Source organism: Cupressus sempervirens, chromosome 1 (genome assembly GCF_028749045.1).
Source record: "Cupressus sempervirens isolate cs-2001-9-10 chromosome 1, ASM2874904v1, whole genome shotgun sequence".
Lineage (NCBI taxonomy): Eukaryota > Viridiplantae > Streptophyta > Pinopsida > Cupressales > Cupressaceae > Cupressus > Cupressus sempervirens.
In genome coordinates this window covers 52131456-52149720 of record NC_143118.1, presented here as the reverse complement: position 1 = coordinate 52149720, position 18265 = coordinate 52131456, and the positions used below count along the sequence as shown (strand labels likewise).

At 35.5% G+C, this 18265-nt stretch overlaps 1 pseudogene; it reads right to left on the bottom strand.

Annotated features, from left to right (window-relative positions):
- Nucleotides 1-10721, bottom strand: part of LOC149576125 (DExH-box ATP-dependent RNA helicase DExH12-like) — a 77140-nt pseudogene extending 66419 nt beyond the window's left edge.
- Between the last annotated feature and the right edge of the window lie 7544 nt (nt 10722-18265).

The window sequence follows — 18265 nt, the reverse complement described above, 5'->3', positions numbered from 1 at the left end:
GTGTTGACTATCAGACTTTAGTTTATAATTAATGTTGAGCTATGCTTTGATCACTCTTTATATGCTAACTATTCATTTTTGTATATACATGTTTATTGTACTATATCTGCATTTTTTTTATTCCCTCCTTATTCATTTTTACACTAGGGGCATGTGGTTTTTTTTTTATAAGTGATTTGATTAGTATTGATTTTCGATGAGTGTCTCTATGGTTCTCTCTAGATGCATATCAAGAGAACTATGGACCATGAGACACATTTTTTCTTGATTTCTTGCTTGTGTGGTTTTCATCTCAAGACTCATAATGTTTTTCAACACTACCGAATCCCATTCATATCATCATAGTTTCCTTGGTGACTAGTGATGATTATGCGAGGCTTCTGATCACATTCATATCTTCAAATTACTTTGGTGGTTAGTTATAATTGTGTGATCTTTTTGATAGAGTTAAATTCGTATCTTCATGATTCTGACCAGTGAAGGTTGTGTAGCTCAACTTGATGATTAAAACTAGGATCTTAATCTTGGCCAAAATGAGTAAGTACATAGAATGGATAGAAGCATCATATGGACATGAACATGCATCTTATCCCATTATCTTTTTGGAGGTTTTGATTTTTTTTTTTACCTTTTGGAGGTCTCCTTCATCTTTTCTTTACTATCATTTGTGATCATGATTATGCTTTTTTAGTACACATCACTTTTTCGTGATCTCAATCAAAATTTCATTTCTTGCACAGTTGATGGTTTTTGAGGCATTTTTTTCTTTTCTTCTTTCCATCTTCTTGTCTTTCATTCACCCTCCTTTCTTATGATTTGGGCATGCTTTTACCTTGGTTTCTTGACCTATATCTTGGTTATCTCTCATCATGAACCTTTTTCTGATTTGATCATATCTATCTTGTTTTTTCTTAGTCTCTCCATCATTTCAATTTTGATCCTAAGGGGGTAGGAACACTCTATTGACCTTCATTGTTTGAAAACCTAATTTGAAATCTACCCCTTTTCTGCCTAGCTTGGGGTAGATGATTATTGTACTTGGGGCAAAAAAATGTGTGATTTTTCATTTTTAGGGTGTTGATATTTATCTTTTGCCTTTATATATATTTCATGATTTTCATATTTTCTAAAAAACTCTTTAGGAAGACCTATAATTATAAGACAAGTAGGGGCATATTATGTTTCAAGCACTATAAGACCCCTAATGGCATGTTGAGGGAAACTTAATCTTTATATTTTTTTGACATAAATCAATCTTTATACACACTTTATCTTATGGTTCTTTTACTTAATGCACTTATCATGTATGTGGACACACATTAGTCAAAGAGGGGCAAATGTGAGCGCACAAAAATGGTCATCTTGACTATGTGCCCTAGTTTCATAATTTATGTCAAGCTTGAATCAATATTTGCACCATCATTCCCTTTGATCAAATTAAATTATTTGAATTATTTAATGAATCACCATTATTTTACATCAATTTTCTCGATTAAATTGTAATTAATTAATTTAATTATTTTAAATAAATGGTTTAATCATCTTGATTTTTTAATTATTTAATTAAAGGAATTTGCTCCCTTTTAATTAAATAAAACCCCTCCTCACTTAATTTTATGTGCAAAAATTATTATTTTAAAAGAAATAATTAAATAACTATCACACACTTTAGTTTATAAGAAAAGGGATTATGTTACATTTAAATTAAATAAAAACACCCCCCATCTTATAGTTTTAATGGAGTTTTACACTCCACATCTCTTAATTAAATGCTAATTGCACATTCTCTTATGTGGGTCATACCCTTTCATTTAATTTTCATTTTCCCTCTAATTTGGAAATGCCTCTTTAGATTGATATATAAAGGAGACACCCTCCTTCATTTTGACATCATGATTTCTTATGCTACGATTATTATAGACATTTTTGAAGCTTTCTTGGGAACTTGGAGATATCTTGCATGTTAATGATCATTTCGATCTTCCATTCATTGGATGTACTTGCAAAGACCAAGATCAATGTTCATATGAGAGCCACCACTTCAAACCTTTGAAGGTCTTTGCACATTGATGATAGGAATCTATGAGTCAATTCTTGAGATCGTGTGTTTTCATGGTATTTTTTTGAAGGATTTTGAGTGTAACTATTCATAGAAGTGTGTTTGCTATTTGTCCACATTTTTCACACACAACAATTAGTTGATTTCTTGAATGATTTGAGTCAGGAAGAGTGAAGATCTTAAAATTATGACTTTGATAGTAGCTATCGAATGGCTTAAAGTGTGACTTTATCCATGAACCTTGATCAAAATGGGTAGTAAATCTTCGCTAGCATTCCAAACTTTCTCTTGAATGAATGAAGGATTTTAATAATGTTCAGGAGGCCAAAGTAGCCTATGAGACCTACCTGATAATAATTACTAGCCTAATCCAATTATAATCCTATGACTAATTCTTCTCTTCTCCAGTGTATTTTGATGATCAAGTTTTATGGTCTTATTTAGCTAATTTTCTTTAAAGAGGTGGCCCATACTACTATTTTCTAACATCTGTGAGGCTCCATTCTTTACACAGCTTTCCAAAATTAGCGATGATTGGATCATTCAAAAGTTGGCTCAGATCTTGAGCATCAATTTTTTGTAATAATTCAAAGGGATATCAACACTAGCTTTAACACAAAATGTTAGCAAGAAAGACATTTTGTATAATTATAGGTTAGTTTGCTTTTCTAAATAGATTACTTTGAAGGATAAATAAATACATCTTAAAGCAATTACTTACAAAATCAAAAGATAAGTTGCATACTTCACGTCGTGAATATAATAAAGAATAATTTGGGCAATTAACATTCATTCATCAAATGGAAGGAAAAAGGATCTTAAAAAGAAGGTAGTCAAATTATAAATACCTTCAATGACTATCCATGGGATAGATAGATATGAGGTCAACACATTGGAATGGAAGAAAGAACAACATCCTCATAATATGGTTTTATGTTATATCAAGATAGCAAGATACACAAATTGACATTGTGACCATGTTAAGAGAGAACTCACCCATTAAATAATATGAGAGTATTATAAGGATTTCAATTATTACGCATTATATAGTGATGAGCTAAAAATTAACAATATAGTTGGACAACAAAAGATAAGATCCCGAAAATAGAAAAACCATATGCTTAGTCAAAGGTAAAATAGCTACGAAAAGTTGTTAACAATATCAAAGCCAATGTTTCAATAAAGATCATCGAGATGGTTATCTAGCATGATATTAGGCTGAGTTTGATCAGACGACTTAAACATCACACACTAAGGCTTAATTCCTAAGGTAAAAGTGTTAAATAGTTAAAGTTGACTTGTTTTTCTAGGCTTAATTTCTTCCTTAGTGTGTGATGTTTAATGGTGGCTAAGTTTGATTGAACATAAAGGAGAATAATTTGAGATATTGTTATAGAATCCTCAATAACATTTATAGTGCATAATATATATCAGTGGCATACTGATCATCCAAACAGGAACAAAGATAATTTGTCTACTAGCACCAAGAATCCTAGGGTAAAAAGGTACAACTCAATGATTCAATATATAAGTTGGTGGTTTACTAGAAGAAAGGAGAATCAAATATTAGGAATTCAAATAAGAAAAAAATATATATAAAACAAGAATTGGCATTATAGAATGACAAGTCAACATTAATTGACTATTTCGAACCAGCGATAGCAAAGAAGATTGAATATATGAATAGAATAGTAATTGTTATAATTCAAGGGGTATGTTTATCATTAATAAAGATGTAATAATGTTAAATCATAAGAAAATTACATACGAAAAATTTGTGGGAAATGGACTAATGCAAACTATGTGGCATTGAATGCAATTAACACCTATCATTTGTTTTAACCAATTTTTTCCAATATAGCATTAAATTCATTTTCAAAGACAAGAAATTAATAAAGGAAAGTGAGAGGAATATATTAAGAATAATAATATTTAACCCTAGCAGCATTTTCATGCAACAATGTATGGTGAAGGCTTTTGGTGATAGCCCACTCTTAGTTTGCAGATAACATAAAAAGGACAAATCCTAGCATGCAATCAACCAAGGTGACAATTAAAAGCCAATCCTCTTGCTTCGAATGAGCATGAATATGCCAATCAACCTTGTTAGGTTAGACCTAGAAAGTTTGGGGAAGTTGTTGATTATGTTGATTGGCAAACTTAAGTAGAAGGCTAAACAGTGAAGTGTTGAGGTGAAGAGTGACTACTTGAAGGGTTGCCAAGTGAATAAGTAATGGAGATGTTAATGGAGGTCCTTCAATAAGTCATCTATTGGACTAAATTGTGATTTATATTTTTTAAGTGAGTTGTATTTCTCAGATCAATCTATTGTTACTTTCTAACCATTGTACCAGTCAGATGTAAATCCTTTAATCAAGGTGACACTCTAATGGAGTACTCTTAAGCCCTCTAACAAGGCCACTCCTAATAGGGTGATTAAATTATTTTAAAATCTCAGATTTAATAGTTTTTTTTGTAACCTTTAATAAGGTTGGTTCCTAATAGAGCTCACTTCAAAAGAGTGAAAAAATGGTGACATGTTACTAGTAGTTTTTGAAAAAATGGATTTTCATGTTAAAACCTAGTGTCATACTTGTGTGGATGTTATCTAAGAGGATTTACTACTAATATTTTACATTTTGCAAGTTTGTCACTAATAGGATAGTAGACTACAAGTTTATGTTGTTGATTATTTTCTATAGAGACTAAGCTACTAAATGTTTAGATCTGAAGTATTTGAAGTGATTAAAAGTTCAATTGGTACATCTATACCCAAGGATAACTAATTCAATCCCCCTCTCAATTATTATAAATCATTCTAACAATTGGTATCAGAGCATCAGTGCTTGAAAATAAAATTTTGAAAGTACTTGAAGCTAAAGATCAAGATGTACAAAAAGGAGGTGCCAAGGTTGAACAAGGAGAACTTCCCTAGATGGAAGAGTTTGATGAAGTTACATCTAGGAAAAATTGAAAAAGGAGTAGTGTATTATGTGGAAAATGCATATGTACAAATATACATATGTACAGATGAAAGAAAAGAAAGAACATAATCAAGCTATGTTGGAGATTTCATCAACCCTAACCTATATCAAGTTTGATGACATAAAGGAGTGCACTACTAATAATAAAATGTGGGATGCATTATAGACTATTTATAGAGGAGACATAAATGTTTTAAGAGCAAAATCAAAAAGTTTGAGAGGCAAATTTGATGAAATGAGAATTATAGAAGGTGAGAACATTTCTCAATATTGTGGATGAGTCAAATAAGTAGTGAATGCTATAGGAGAATATAAGGGAAAGATTGATGATGAAACTATGATCAGAAAGGTATTGAGAACCACTTCCAATTTATGCTATTAGAGTCTCTGCAATACAAGAACTAAGATGTACACTTGGTAACAATTTGACTTTGAAAAGATCATTTTGTCGGCTTACTGCTTTTGAATTGTCAAACTTTGATAATTTTTCTCCTACTACTATTGAATCTACTTTCAAATATCAACTAGTTCTTAATAAGAAAGAAAAATGAAAATGTGTGAATAGTGATAGTGACATCTCTGATAATGATCTTGATGTGCTTGAAGCACTAATGGTTAGAAGACTTCTAATAGGCAAAGGAAAATTCAAAGGTAAACTTCATATAATATGTTTTTCATGTAAAAAAGTTGGTCATATTGTTGCAAGATGTCTTGAAAGAGAAGGCAAGGATGAAAGAAGGGAAAGAAAGTACAAAGGTGGAAGAGATGATAGAGACAATAGAAGAAACAAGGACTACAAAGAAAAAGGTAAGAAATCTTTATATATTGTTGAAGAAGAAACTAACAATAATTCTAATACTAATGATGAAGAATTTTTCTATGTTTCTATGAAAGAAGATGATGAAGGGTGCTTCCCTTAATATCGCAAAAACATAATAGAAATCAAGAAATAACAATAATTGGCAAGAACAAAACATTGGCTTCTTGTTATCACTATAAATGTAGAATCACATAATTTTGAAATATAATATGCAAACCCACATGGGTTCCTTCCTTACAATAATTTTCAATATAGATCTATGAACTATCACTCAAAGTTGTCATAGACAATGTACGCACATTCTTTAAATAGACATTTTTACACTGGCTGGGAAGTTTCTAAACATCAAACCCTAACCCTTGAGACCAACTACCTCTAAAATTACATATAGAATCACCATGATACACCTTTGAAACTTATTTTAAAAAATTTGGTCAGCCTAACTTTAGAAGGCCATAACTCTTGAACCATTTCTCTGATTTACAATTATAACCAATTTTTAGAATCCTCGGCTTTTGATCTATAGGGCTCAACTTACGTAAGCTCTACTTGACCCCATTTCAAAGCCCATCTAGGGCCTCTAAGGTCTTCTATAGTGAGCCTAAAGTTTTTATACCAAAATTACACAACAAAAATCCATAATAAATCCATGAATACTCATGATATGGCACTAAGCTTCAACTGGTAGGTTGATATATCCAAGATGAACATCCACCTCTGGAATTAGGACATTATGAGCTCAAATGACTAAATTATTAAGTGGAAAGCCTCCAAAGACAATAAATTTTCAATGAGAATACCCGTATTCAAGAAATAAAAAGGAAATAAATTTTTGGGTGATGCAAGATTTCTCTAACACCCAGCATGCTCCTACATCAAAAGTTTCTTATAAAGGTAAGAAAAATGCGTTAATTTCATATGTGTAAAGTTGATAGATGGATAATTGATAGTGGTTGCTCACATCACATGATTGGTGATAAAATTAAGTTTGAAGCCATGGAACAATACAAAGGTAGTTGTGTTAAGTTTGGTAATGATGCACCATGTCTTGTGAAAGGAAAAGCATCAATATAATTGATTGATAAGATCAAATGTGATCATGTTTATTGGGTTGAAGAACTTAATTATAATTTTTTGAGTATTTCATAATTGAACAAATCAAAGTATAGAGTTGAATTTCATTACAAAAAGGCCAAGATATTTTATCCTACTAGTGAACTAATTTGAAGTGCAGAAAAAACAAGAGGTAACTTCTTATATCTAGATTTATCTGATGATTCATGCTCATTTGCACAATATGATGATACATGGTTATGGCATAAGAGGTTATGTCATGTGAACTTTGATAATTTGGTAAGAATTAGAAAAATGAAAAAAGTAATAGGATTTCTAACATTGAAGAAACCTGATCATGCTATGTAAACAATGTCAATTGGGAAAAATGACAAATTCTAGTTTCAACAGTAAGACATATTCATCTAATGATATTTTGGAATTGGTTTATACTAATCTTTGTGGACCTATTTGAGTGCAAAGGTATTGTGGAGATAAATATTACATTCTATTTGTTGATGACTATTGTAGAATGATGATTGCGATGCTTCCAAAAGCAACTTTTCATGCTTTTTAGTTATTTTAGTGGTATTTTGAAAGAGTTGAAAAGGAAATTGGTAAAAGTCTAAAGTGGTTGAGATCTAATAGAGGGGGAGAGTTTATCTCTAATGAATTCAACATATTGTGCAATGATAGTGCAATCAAGAGGTAAATGTCAACATCTAGGACCCCTCCAAAAAATGGAATAGATGAAAGAAGAAAAATGCCAATCATGGATTGTGCTAGAACACTAATAATGGAGAAGAATGCATCACATAAATATTGGAGAGAAGTTGTAAGTGTAGTAATCTATACATTGAAATGATTACAAGTCAATAAAGGTACAAACATTATATCCTTTGAGTTATGGTATGGGTATGCACTTGGTGTGAAATATTTTAAAGTATTTGAAAGAAAAGGTTATATACTAAAGGAGAATAAACTGGAAAACTTGATGCTAAAAGTGATGAAGGAATATTCTTATAATATTCTACTACGAGAAAAGCTTATAAGTGTTTGAATTATAACACTAACAAAGTTGTTGAAAGTGCAAATGTGAAAGTTGATGAATATGCAGAAAGGAATGAAATTCAATGCAAGATAGAACTTGAAGACTATAACACATTCATAAATGTCAATGGAGGTGTTCCTTGCACGTTACTTGAACTAGAGAACAAGGCTACTAAGAAAAAAAAAGCTATAAATTTTGATCTGTAGCAATAGGCTGCCAAGCAACAAAACTGTTGCCAAGCAACTGACTATAGGTGTCAAGCATCAACAAAATGATGCTGAGATACAAGAAGTTTTCAAACACCAGGAAGCTAAGGTCAAACAAAAAAACCAAAATTAGAAATACAAAATGAACTTGAAACTAATTTTCAAGATGAACTTGAAGAAGAAGAAAGAAGAAAAGATCCTACACTATGTGAGAAGATACCATGCACCTAAATAATCATTGGAAACAAAGACTCTGAAGTTATGACAAGGAAATGACTAAGAATTGATACATGTTTACTTTGTGAGTTTGAGCACAAATTAGTCAAGGATTCTTTGGACAGTGAAGATTCGATTCAAGCAATGAATGGGGAAATTGAACAAATAGAGAGGAACAAAACCTAGTCACTGGTACCTAGACCAAAGGACAAGAATTTTATTGGAACCAAGTGGGTATTCAAGAACAAGCTAAATGAAAAAGGACAAGTCACAAGGGACAAGGCTAGATTGGTATGCAAAGGATATACACAAGAAGAAGTTATTGACTATGGAGAAATATTTCCCCAGTTGCAAGATTGGAAGGAATCAAAACATTACTTTCCTATTCTACTTATAAAGGATTTAAAGTTTATCTAATGGATGTCAAATATGCATTTTTGAATGGGATATTGGAAGAAGAGTTTTACATTGAACAACTAGAAGGGTTTTTTGATCCTAGCAAAAGGAAAATGGTATGTAAACTACACAAAGAACTTTATGGATTGAAATAATCTCCTCTAGCATGGTATGAAAGGTTGCACAACTATTTGATAAAGATTGATTTTGTAAAGACTAATGGTAACAATAATCTATACTTGAGAATTGAAGGTAGTAAAGAGATATTGTTAGTTGAAATATTTTGTGATGATATCATATTTGGAGGACAAGATGCATTATGCAAATCATTTGCAAATGAGATGCAAAATAAGTTTGAAATGATTATATTTGGGAAAATCAAATTCTTTGTTGGTTTACAATTATTTTAGGTGAAGCAAGGTATCTACATTACTTAATTAAAATACATCAAGGAGATACTAAAAACTTTTGGGATGGAAGATTCAAGACCAATCAGAACACCTATGGTAACTGTACATAAGCTATCTAATAATGATGATTCCACTGATGTGAACAAGACATTGTTGTTAGAGTAAATAATTAATTAATTGTTAATTATTTATTCTATTTACTTAAGCTTACTTAGGGTCATGCATTTATTTAATACTTTGTATTTAATGCATGTTGAGATTAGTTGTTGACAACATGGGAGTTTGTTCCCTTCAAGCATGTTCCACCTTTCTTGTGGATATGTGTTGAGTTGTCATCCTTATCTTCTACCTCCTTCCAGCTTGTTCTACAAGCTTCCATGAGGCCTTTATAAGCGGTCTCTCACTCATTGTAAATTCATTCCATTTTTCACATAGCAATTCTAATTTCCTATTGTGAAACACTCTTGTGTGATTTTTTTCTTCAAGCTCTTTGCTCCCTAGGTTTCTCTTCAACAAGTTATTTGCACTACAGGTGATCTTGGCACATTATCAAAGTCAGATTCTCAACTCCTACATGGTATCAGAGCCTCCCTGCTGCTTCTTGTTCGAAGGATTTTTCGAAGCCGTGATTTGAAGTCACAAACCCTAGTTTGTTTATGCAATTTTTCTTCAAATCAGGGGTAGAGAAATTTTTTGGAGCACATTGGGGCCAAATGGACATCACCATTGGATCTGGAACACCGTTTGCAGTCAGAATTCATATAAAACTTTTCAATTTTGGACACAAGGTATTTTTTGAGTTTTTTTGAAACCTCTAGGTCACTGTCGTACAGACTGTACGAACGAAAAAGGCAAAAAAAAAATTTAAAAAAAGAGGGCCGCCGTAGTAGCATCGAAGGGCCACCCAGCGACCACCCTGTTGTCGTCGTTCACCCACCGATTTGCCGCTATGCCGGTGGCTCACGCTGCAGCGCCACCGGATGTCCCCGCTGCCTGGGCGCCGCCCTCGATACACCGTGGACCAGCAGCGCCGCCTATTTTCTCCGCTCGTCAAAGCACACCACCCCAGCTCCTCCGCTCGACAGGTGTCTGCCACCCAGTCTTTGTTAGCAACAGGTGTCAGCGCCAATAGGGATTTTCTGCCACATTAGCACCTACGCAGCTGTCGCGTCAGCATTTTGACAGTACAGTTAGCGACGCATGGCTACTACCGAATTTTACCATGTGGATACCCTGCTGATGTCAAAATCTGACATTTCGATGTCACTTTTCGGTGACCTGAAATCACTTTTCCTACGACTGATTTTTTTCGGCGACGGTCTCGTGATGGGCATATGGCCGTCAAATTTAAGCCACTGTTTGTAATTTTCCAGTAAGGTGCCTTTTGTAGTAGCAGTTGGTTTTTTGTCTATAACTTGAGCATACAGAGGTTTTTTTTCGATTTGAAAGAAGCATCGAAAAGATGACTCAGAGATGGAGAAATTGGTGCTAGTTTCATTAGATTCCAAGTTCATCTGAGCTTCCATTTTTGGCATCAAAGTAGAGGCTTCTATTTCCTCCTATTTTGCATCAACAAATCTAGGTTCTTTTCCAATTTTTTGCTTTTCTTAGTTGTTTTTTGTGGTATTGGGAGATATTCTTGTACGTTTGTGAGGGGGGGGTGTCTTTCTTTTTTGTAATTTATTTCAGTTAAGACCCTTCTACTTTCGTCTTCTTCTTTCTCTCAATGGCAGATCCATCTATATCCCATCTCACACCACACAACTACCACACTTAGAAAGCACAAATGACTAGGCTTCTAATGTCAAGAGGTCTATGGTCTTGTATAGATGAGAATTAGCCTAATCTCACATGACCTTATGAGATTCTACAGCACAAGAACAAGATGGATGAAGCCATGGGGCTGATTGCACTCAACATATCAAACAGTCTATTGTTTCACCTAGATGGTTTGACTACTCCACGGGCTTATTGGCAAAGATTTCAGACTTTGTTTGGACAAGTGAATGAGTTTCGAGCACTTCAGTTGGATGCAAAATTGACTTCTTTGTCACCAAGCAACTTTCCCACCATTGAAGACTTTCTGATGAAGTTCAAATCCCTACGTGTAGTTTTACAGGGATGTGGGAAGAACAAAACAGATAATGAGTGCATATTTTTGATACTCTCAAAGCTGAAGGGGCAGTATCAAGTCTTTTCTTCTACTTTCTACTCCACCATGGATGCCCTTGGAGACTGACATAGGATGCCTACATTTGAGACATTCTATGACAGGTTGACTAGGGAACAGGCAAAGATCCAGTAGGTGGATGGCTCTAGCTCTTCCAGCCAAGCCTTGGTTGCTCAAAATTCTAAGGGGAAATCCAAGAAGAAAGGAAAATCAAAGAAAGACACATCCAAATCTGATCCTCCAGCTAATCCTCCAGCAAACCCTCCCAAGGGTAAAGATTCTTCAAAGTCGGGTGAGTCTACCTCCAAGACCAAGAAGAAATCCAGTGAGACCTGCAACTTTTGTGGGAAAGATGGACATTCGATTTCAAGATGTTGGAAATGATTAGAGGCTTTAGAGGAAGCCATGAAGGAGCATAACATTTCCACTCCTCAATCTTCATCTCCATCTGCAGGGAAAGGTCATGCTCTTTCTGCACGAGCTACGCCTTCAGTGCCTTTATGGATTCTTGATTCTGAGGCTTCTCACCACTTAACAAACACTCCTAAGTTTCTTACTTCACTTGCTCCTTGCGCCACTACACAGATTTCAGTTGGGAACTCTTCACAACTTTCAGTTTTGGGTTCTGGCACTATTGCTTTGGCTGGGGGTTCGCTGCAGGATGTACTTTGTGTTCTTGATATTTTGATGAACCTTCTATCTATCTATCAGATTTGCCACTCTAGCTCTAGGAAGACAGTCGAGTTCTCACCACATGATGTGGTTATTCGAGACTTGCATGATTCGGAGATGATTGTGGCCACTGGAAGTGTTGACTCTACATCACGCCTCTACAGATTTGATGGATTTGAGTCTTCTAATGACACAGGTTCATGTTTAGTTGCACATGCAGATTTAGTAAGTAGATTTTGGCATGAACGCTTTGGGCATGTCAATTATAGATATCTACAGCAGATGAGCACACAGGCTCTTGTTCTTGGGCTTCCCAAGAGTTCCTGTCCAAATGGTGTTTGTCAGGGATGTGCACTTGGCAAGCAACATAGGGATTCCTTTCCACATGGATGAGCCACTCGTGCTTTAGCACCTTTGGAGCTGATTCATAGTGACCTTATGTCATTTCCTACTCCTTCTTTTTCAGGTGCTAGATACGTGCTTACATTCATTGATGACTTCTCCAGATGCACATGGGTTTACTTTCTTAAGTACAAGTCTGATGCCTTTGACTCATTTTGACTTTTTAAGGCATTTGTCGAGAAGCAGTCTGGACTTTCTATTCGGCGCATATGCACGAATAATGGGGGGGGGTATGTGAACCAAGCTTTCAGAGATTTTTGTTCTGAGTGTGGTCTTCAGCATCAGCTTTCAGTGCCCTACACTCCTCAGTAGAATGGTGTGGCCGAGAGGAAGAACAGAACCCTTTGGGAGATGGCAAATTGTATGATCCAGTCTAGGTCCATGGATTCATGTTTTTGGGTAGAGGCAGTCAATTGTGCCAACTATATTCAGAATTGGATGCCTCACAAGGCACTTCGACATATGACTCCTGAGGAGGCTTGGTCCCGTGTCAAGCCTGATGCATCATCATTCAGAGTTTTTGGGAGTACAGTGTATGCATTTGTACCTACTGCTCAGAGGAAAGCAATGGAACTGAAGAGCCGACCCTTGCTTTTTTTTGGCTACTTCAAGGATGTTAAGGCTTACAGGTTATTTGATCCTAATTCCAAAGAGGTCCTATTTCGACGAGATGTCCAATTTGATGAGAGCCCTCCTACAGTTCATTCCTCACCTCCAGTGCCTCCTCCAACTCCCACTACTCCCTCTTCATCTCCACTTTGTTTTACAGATGATGAGGATGATGATCATGGTGATCCTAATATCCCTCCACCACAGGATCCTCCCCAGATGCCGAAATGGGCTCGAGCTACTGTTGATGCTGCAAGATCTCTAGCTGGTGACCCATCCACATCCTATCACACTCGTTCTCACACTATAGGCTCTAGTCTACTCAGTCATGCTGTTAGTAGTGATCCTCATACTTTTGCAGAAGTGACAGGACATTTAGAATGGGACAGTACAATGGAGGAGGAATATTCTTCTTTGATGAAGAACCACACATGGGATCTTTGTTCTCTTCCCAACGGGAGAAAGTTAGTGCATTGTAAGTGGATTTATCACACTAAGTATGTTGATGATGGTTCTATTGATAAGTATAAGGCTCGTCTTGTTGCGAAGGGTTTTTCGCAAGTCGAGGGTGTTGATTACTCCGATACATTTTCCCTTGTCGCCAAGATGAATTCTATTCGCCTTGTCTTATCCCTCGCAGCTTCACAGGGATGGTCAGTTTATCAGATGGATGTGAAGAGTGCCTTCCTGCACAGTGATATCACAGAAGAGATTTATATGGAGCAGCCTCCAAGTCTTGTACAGGATCCCACCTTGGTTTACAAGCTTCGATGTTCATTGTATGGTCTCAAACAAGCCCCTAGGGATTGGTATGAGAAGATGGACTCATTTCTACTGTCTACAGGCTTCCACACTACCATTCTGATCCAACAGTGTACATTCAGTGTCTTGGTGATGAGATTCTGATTCTTGTTTTGTATGTTGATGATCTTATCCTTACAGGTAGTTTGTCATCCATGCTCTAGGATGTTAAGTGGGCACTGATGGACCAGTTCAAGATGACTGATCTTGGTTTGCTACACTACTTTCTTGGTCTTCAAATTCATCAGTCTCTTACTGGCATTTTTGTGTATCAGCAGAAGTATGCTCTTGACATGCTTCGTAGCTTTCACATGATTGATTGTAAAGCTGCTCCTACACCATTTTAGTCAGGTTTCACTTTGTCTACCTCCTTCTCTTCACCTATAGTGGATGCTACTTTTTATCGACAGTTGGTTGGTAGCCTCTTGTACCTGACACACACCCACCCTGATCTATCTTTTGTGGTTGGCCTAGTCTCTCGATTTTCTCAAGATCCTCATGAGAGTCATTGGCAAGCTGCCAGGTGTATTCTTCACTACATTTAGGGCACCCTTATGTATGGCATTCACTACACTACAGGAACTCCACACATTGTTGGCTACACTGACTCAGATTGGGCTAGTGATGTTGATGATCGCAAGTCTACTTCTGGCTTTGTGTTTTTCCTTGGCTCCAGTCCCATTACATGGTCGTGCAAGAAGCAGCATGCTCGAGCACTTTCATCTACAGAGGCTAAGTACAGGGCCGTAGTTCTTGCTAGTCAGAAGACTTTATGGCTTCATCAGTTGATGACTAAGTTTGGATTTCCTCCTGATCACCCTACTCTTTTGTGGTGCGATAATCAAAGTGCCATCCACATTTCTTACAACCTGGTGGAACATCAGCGTACCAAGCACATTGAGTTTCATATGCATTTCATCCGTCAATTAATCCAGGAGGGTGTTATTGCATTGGAGTACATTCCTACCGCTGGTCAAGTTGCTGACATCTTCACTAAGCCTTTTGCATCCCCACGCTTTCTTTAGCTATGGTCAATGCTTGGGGTTGCAAAAGTTGTCCTTGGGGGGATTGGTTGAGGCCTTCCTTCATTCACTTCATGTTTTTTTTCAGCATGTTGTTTTTACCTCTTTTTTGGAGGAGGGTTTTTCTCATAGGGTTTTCCCTCTTTCTCTGTTTTACAGAGGTTGCATTGTACTTGGGTACCTAAAATGGCCTAGTTGCTGGGACCCATTTTGCATTTTTTTTCCTTTATTTTGTGAGCTTAAGGCATTCCCCTAAGTTGCACTTAAGGGGGGGTGTTAGAGTAAATAATTAATTAATTGTTAATTATTTATTCTATTTACTTAAGCTTACTTAGGGTCATGCATTTATTTAATACTTTGTATTTAATGCATGTTGAGGTTAGTTGTTGACAACACGGGAGTTTGTTCCCTTATAGCATGTTCCACCTTCTTTGTGGATATGTGTTGAGTTGTCATCCTTATCTTCTACCTCCTTCCAGCTTGTTCTACAAGCTTCCATGAGGCCTTTATAAGCAATCTCTCACTCATTGTAAATTCATTCCATATTTCACATAGCAATTCTAATTTCCTATTGTGAAACACTCTTGTGTGATTTTTTGCTTCAAGCTCTTTTCTCCCTAGGTTTCTCTTCAACAAGTTATTTGCACTGCAGGTGATCTTGGTGCATTATCGAAGTCAGATTCTCAACTCCTACAATTGTATAGATCAATGGTTGGGAAACTACAATATGTTGTTCACACTAGAGCAGATGTTGTATTAGTAGTTGGAATTATTGCAAGATTTTATGTAAACCCTAAAGAAAATTATATTATGGTAGTGAAAAGGATATTGAGATATCTGAAAGGAATAGAGGACTATGACCTATATTACAAGAAGAATGACAAGTTTGAAATACAAGTGTACACAAATGTTGATTGGGCAGACAATGTTGATGATAGAAAAAGCACAAGTGGTGGAGCTTTCTTTCTTGGAAAGAGGCTAGTTTCTTGGACAAGAAAGAAGCCAAATTCTATTTCACAATCAACAACAAAAGTTAATTATGTAGGAACAAGATTTAATTTTTCTAACATTGTGTGGATCAAGCGATTATTGAAAGAGATGAAGGAATAGATCACTGACCCTATTGTTATCTATTGTGATAACACAAGTTCTATAAATATATCAAAGAACCCTATGATGCATAGAAAGACCAAGTATATTTCTATCAAGTATCATTACTTTAGAGAGTTAATAGTTCAAGATAAAGAAGTGAGACTAGAATATGTGAATACTAAGGAGCAACTAGATGATATTTTCACTAAGGCTTTACCGAAGGATACACTGAGTATGTAAGAGATAAATTAGGGATGATTCCCCTAGATAAGGCTACTTAAGCTAAAATGGAGCTATACATAAAATGTGTTGATCATAATATCTTACAAGTTGATGCAAAATGTCATACTTTAGGAGCTATCTAAAGTAGTGAAGTGGGAAGAACATAATATTTGTATCACTGATAAGAATAGATGATAGTTGATGAATTAGATTTAGAAGTACTGACATGAAGATATCTACATGGTAAAGATGTATGAGAAAGATGAAGTATCTTTGGCATTGTTGTGAAAGTTACCATATGAAAAGGGGATATTCATGAAGAGTTATCATACAAAGATGAAAATAGTAAGAAATGTTACAAAGAAGGAGAATGCATTAACCATGATAGATCAATGTGTGTGCTAGAAAATGTGACCTATTAGTAGCATGAGTTAACAAACAAACATTAGCTAAAAACCTTGAAAGTGCATCAAAGATTCATCAAAATGAAAGGAACAAACACTAACTAATGCTTGCTTGGGTTTTGCAACCCTAAGCAGCTAACAAACTCAATCTTTTAGCCACCTCTATAGCTCAACAAAGGCACCCATAAGAGGCCTTTTGGTGTGTTAAGATGGGGGTATGTTTGGTGTGCTCTCCCAAACACAAAAATAAATGAATCTCTTGAGTGTGTGAGTGCAAGTGTGAATGCAAATAGGAATAAAAATGCACTAAAATCCTAAGCTATGTGAGATCAAGAACACTTCAAGAAATGGATATGGAGAAAGTCATTCTTGAAAGCATTCAATAATGAAGATGATATGAAATAAAGAAAACTAACTAAGAATGTAAACTATGGAATGGAAATGCAAATGCATGAAGAAAACTAAATGACCAATGCAAGATGCAAACTAAATCAGCTACCAAATGATTAGTATGAACTTACAAAATCACTATGAGAACTCTACTAATGCAAACTCAAACTACCATGAAAGCTCAAACTATGAATGCAAACTCAAATCTCAAACCAACATGATAACTTTGCAATAAAATGAGAGATGCAAATTCTTGAGACAATCCCTCTATTTATAGGCTTGAGGGAGGGCTTGGTGAGGTGGCATCCATGTAGATGCCACATAAGGTGACATGCAAGCCATGCAAATGGTCAAGAATTCAAAGTTTTCTCACACATGTGTGAGAAAACTTGAGAAGAAGAGTGGGAGACAAGAATGTGTAAGCATGCCATCTCACACATGTGTGAGCACACTGTTAGGCTAATGAGGGGGCTTAGGGAGATGATTAGGAATGATTAAGTGGGATTAGAGAAGAAATAGGCTTAAGAAGATGATTATGATGGTTATAGGCGAGGCTCTAGGTTAGGCTTAAAATTAAATTAAGTGAGATCTAATTTAATCATGGGTTTAGAGGAATTAATGGGATGTGAGGGTTTAAATAAATAAAATTTATTTTAAAAGGGGGAGACATGGAGGATCATGTGTTAAATTAATTTAACACATTAGAGTTAGGAGTATTTAAATTAAATTTAAATACTTAAGAGAATAAACTTATTTAATTAATTAATTTAATTAAATAAGTAGAAGAATGTGAGCTATATAATTAATTAATTAATAATTAATTACAATGTCATAGGCAATATTAATAAATTAATATAGTCTTTAGGAACGATTTTAAGCATCTACATTTTGCCCCTCTTTGATGTGATGTTGGAATGACATCATATCAAAGAAAAAAAAATATAGGTTACCCCAGAGAAGGTCAGAGTCCTATGGCAATGACAAAGGAGGAGGGTGCCCCCTCGCAAAAATTATGCAAGAAATAAATTTTGGGCAATTTTTGCGAAAAGGTCTTAAGAAAAGAAGAAATAGAAGAGAAACGGGAATAAATGACAACATTTGCATGACTTGCAAAAAAATAGGAGATGGACACGGCTCAAAGAAGTCATGGGCTCAAACGGGGTCCACAGAGGGGCCAATATAAGCCTTCGAGGGGCCCAAAGAAGGTCATTGTCACATCGCGAGTAGAGCATCTAGAGAAAACATGGACCCTATTGATCGATTGTAGCTTGGTGAGCACATTCGAG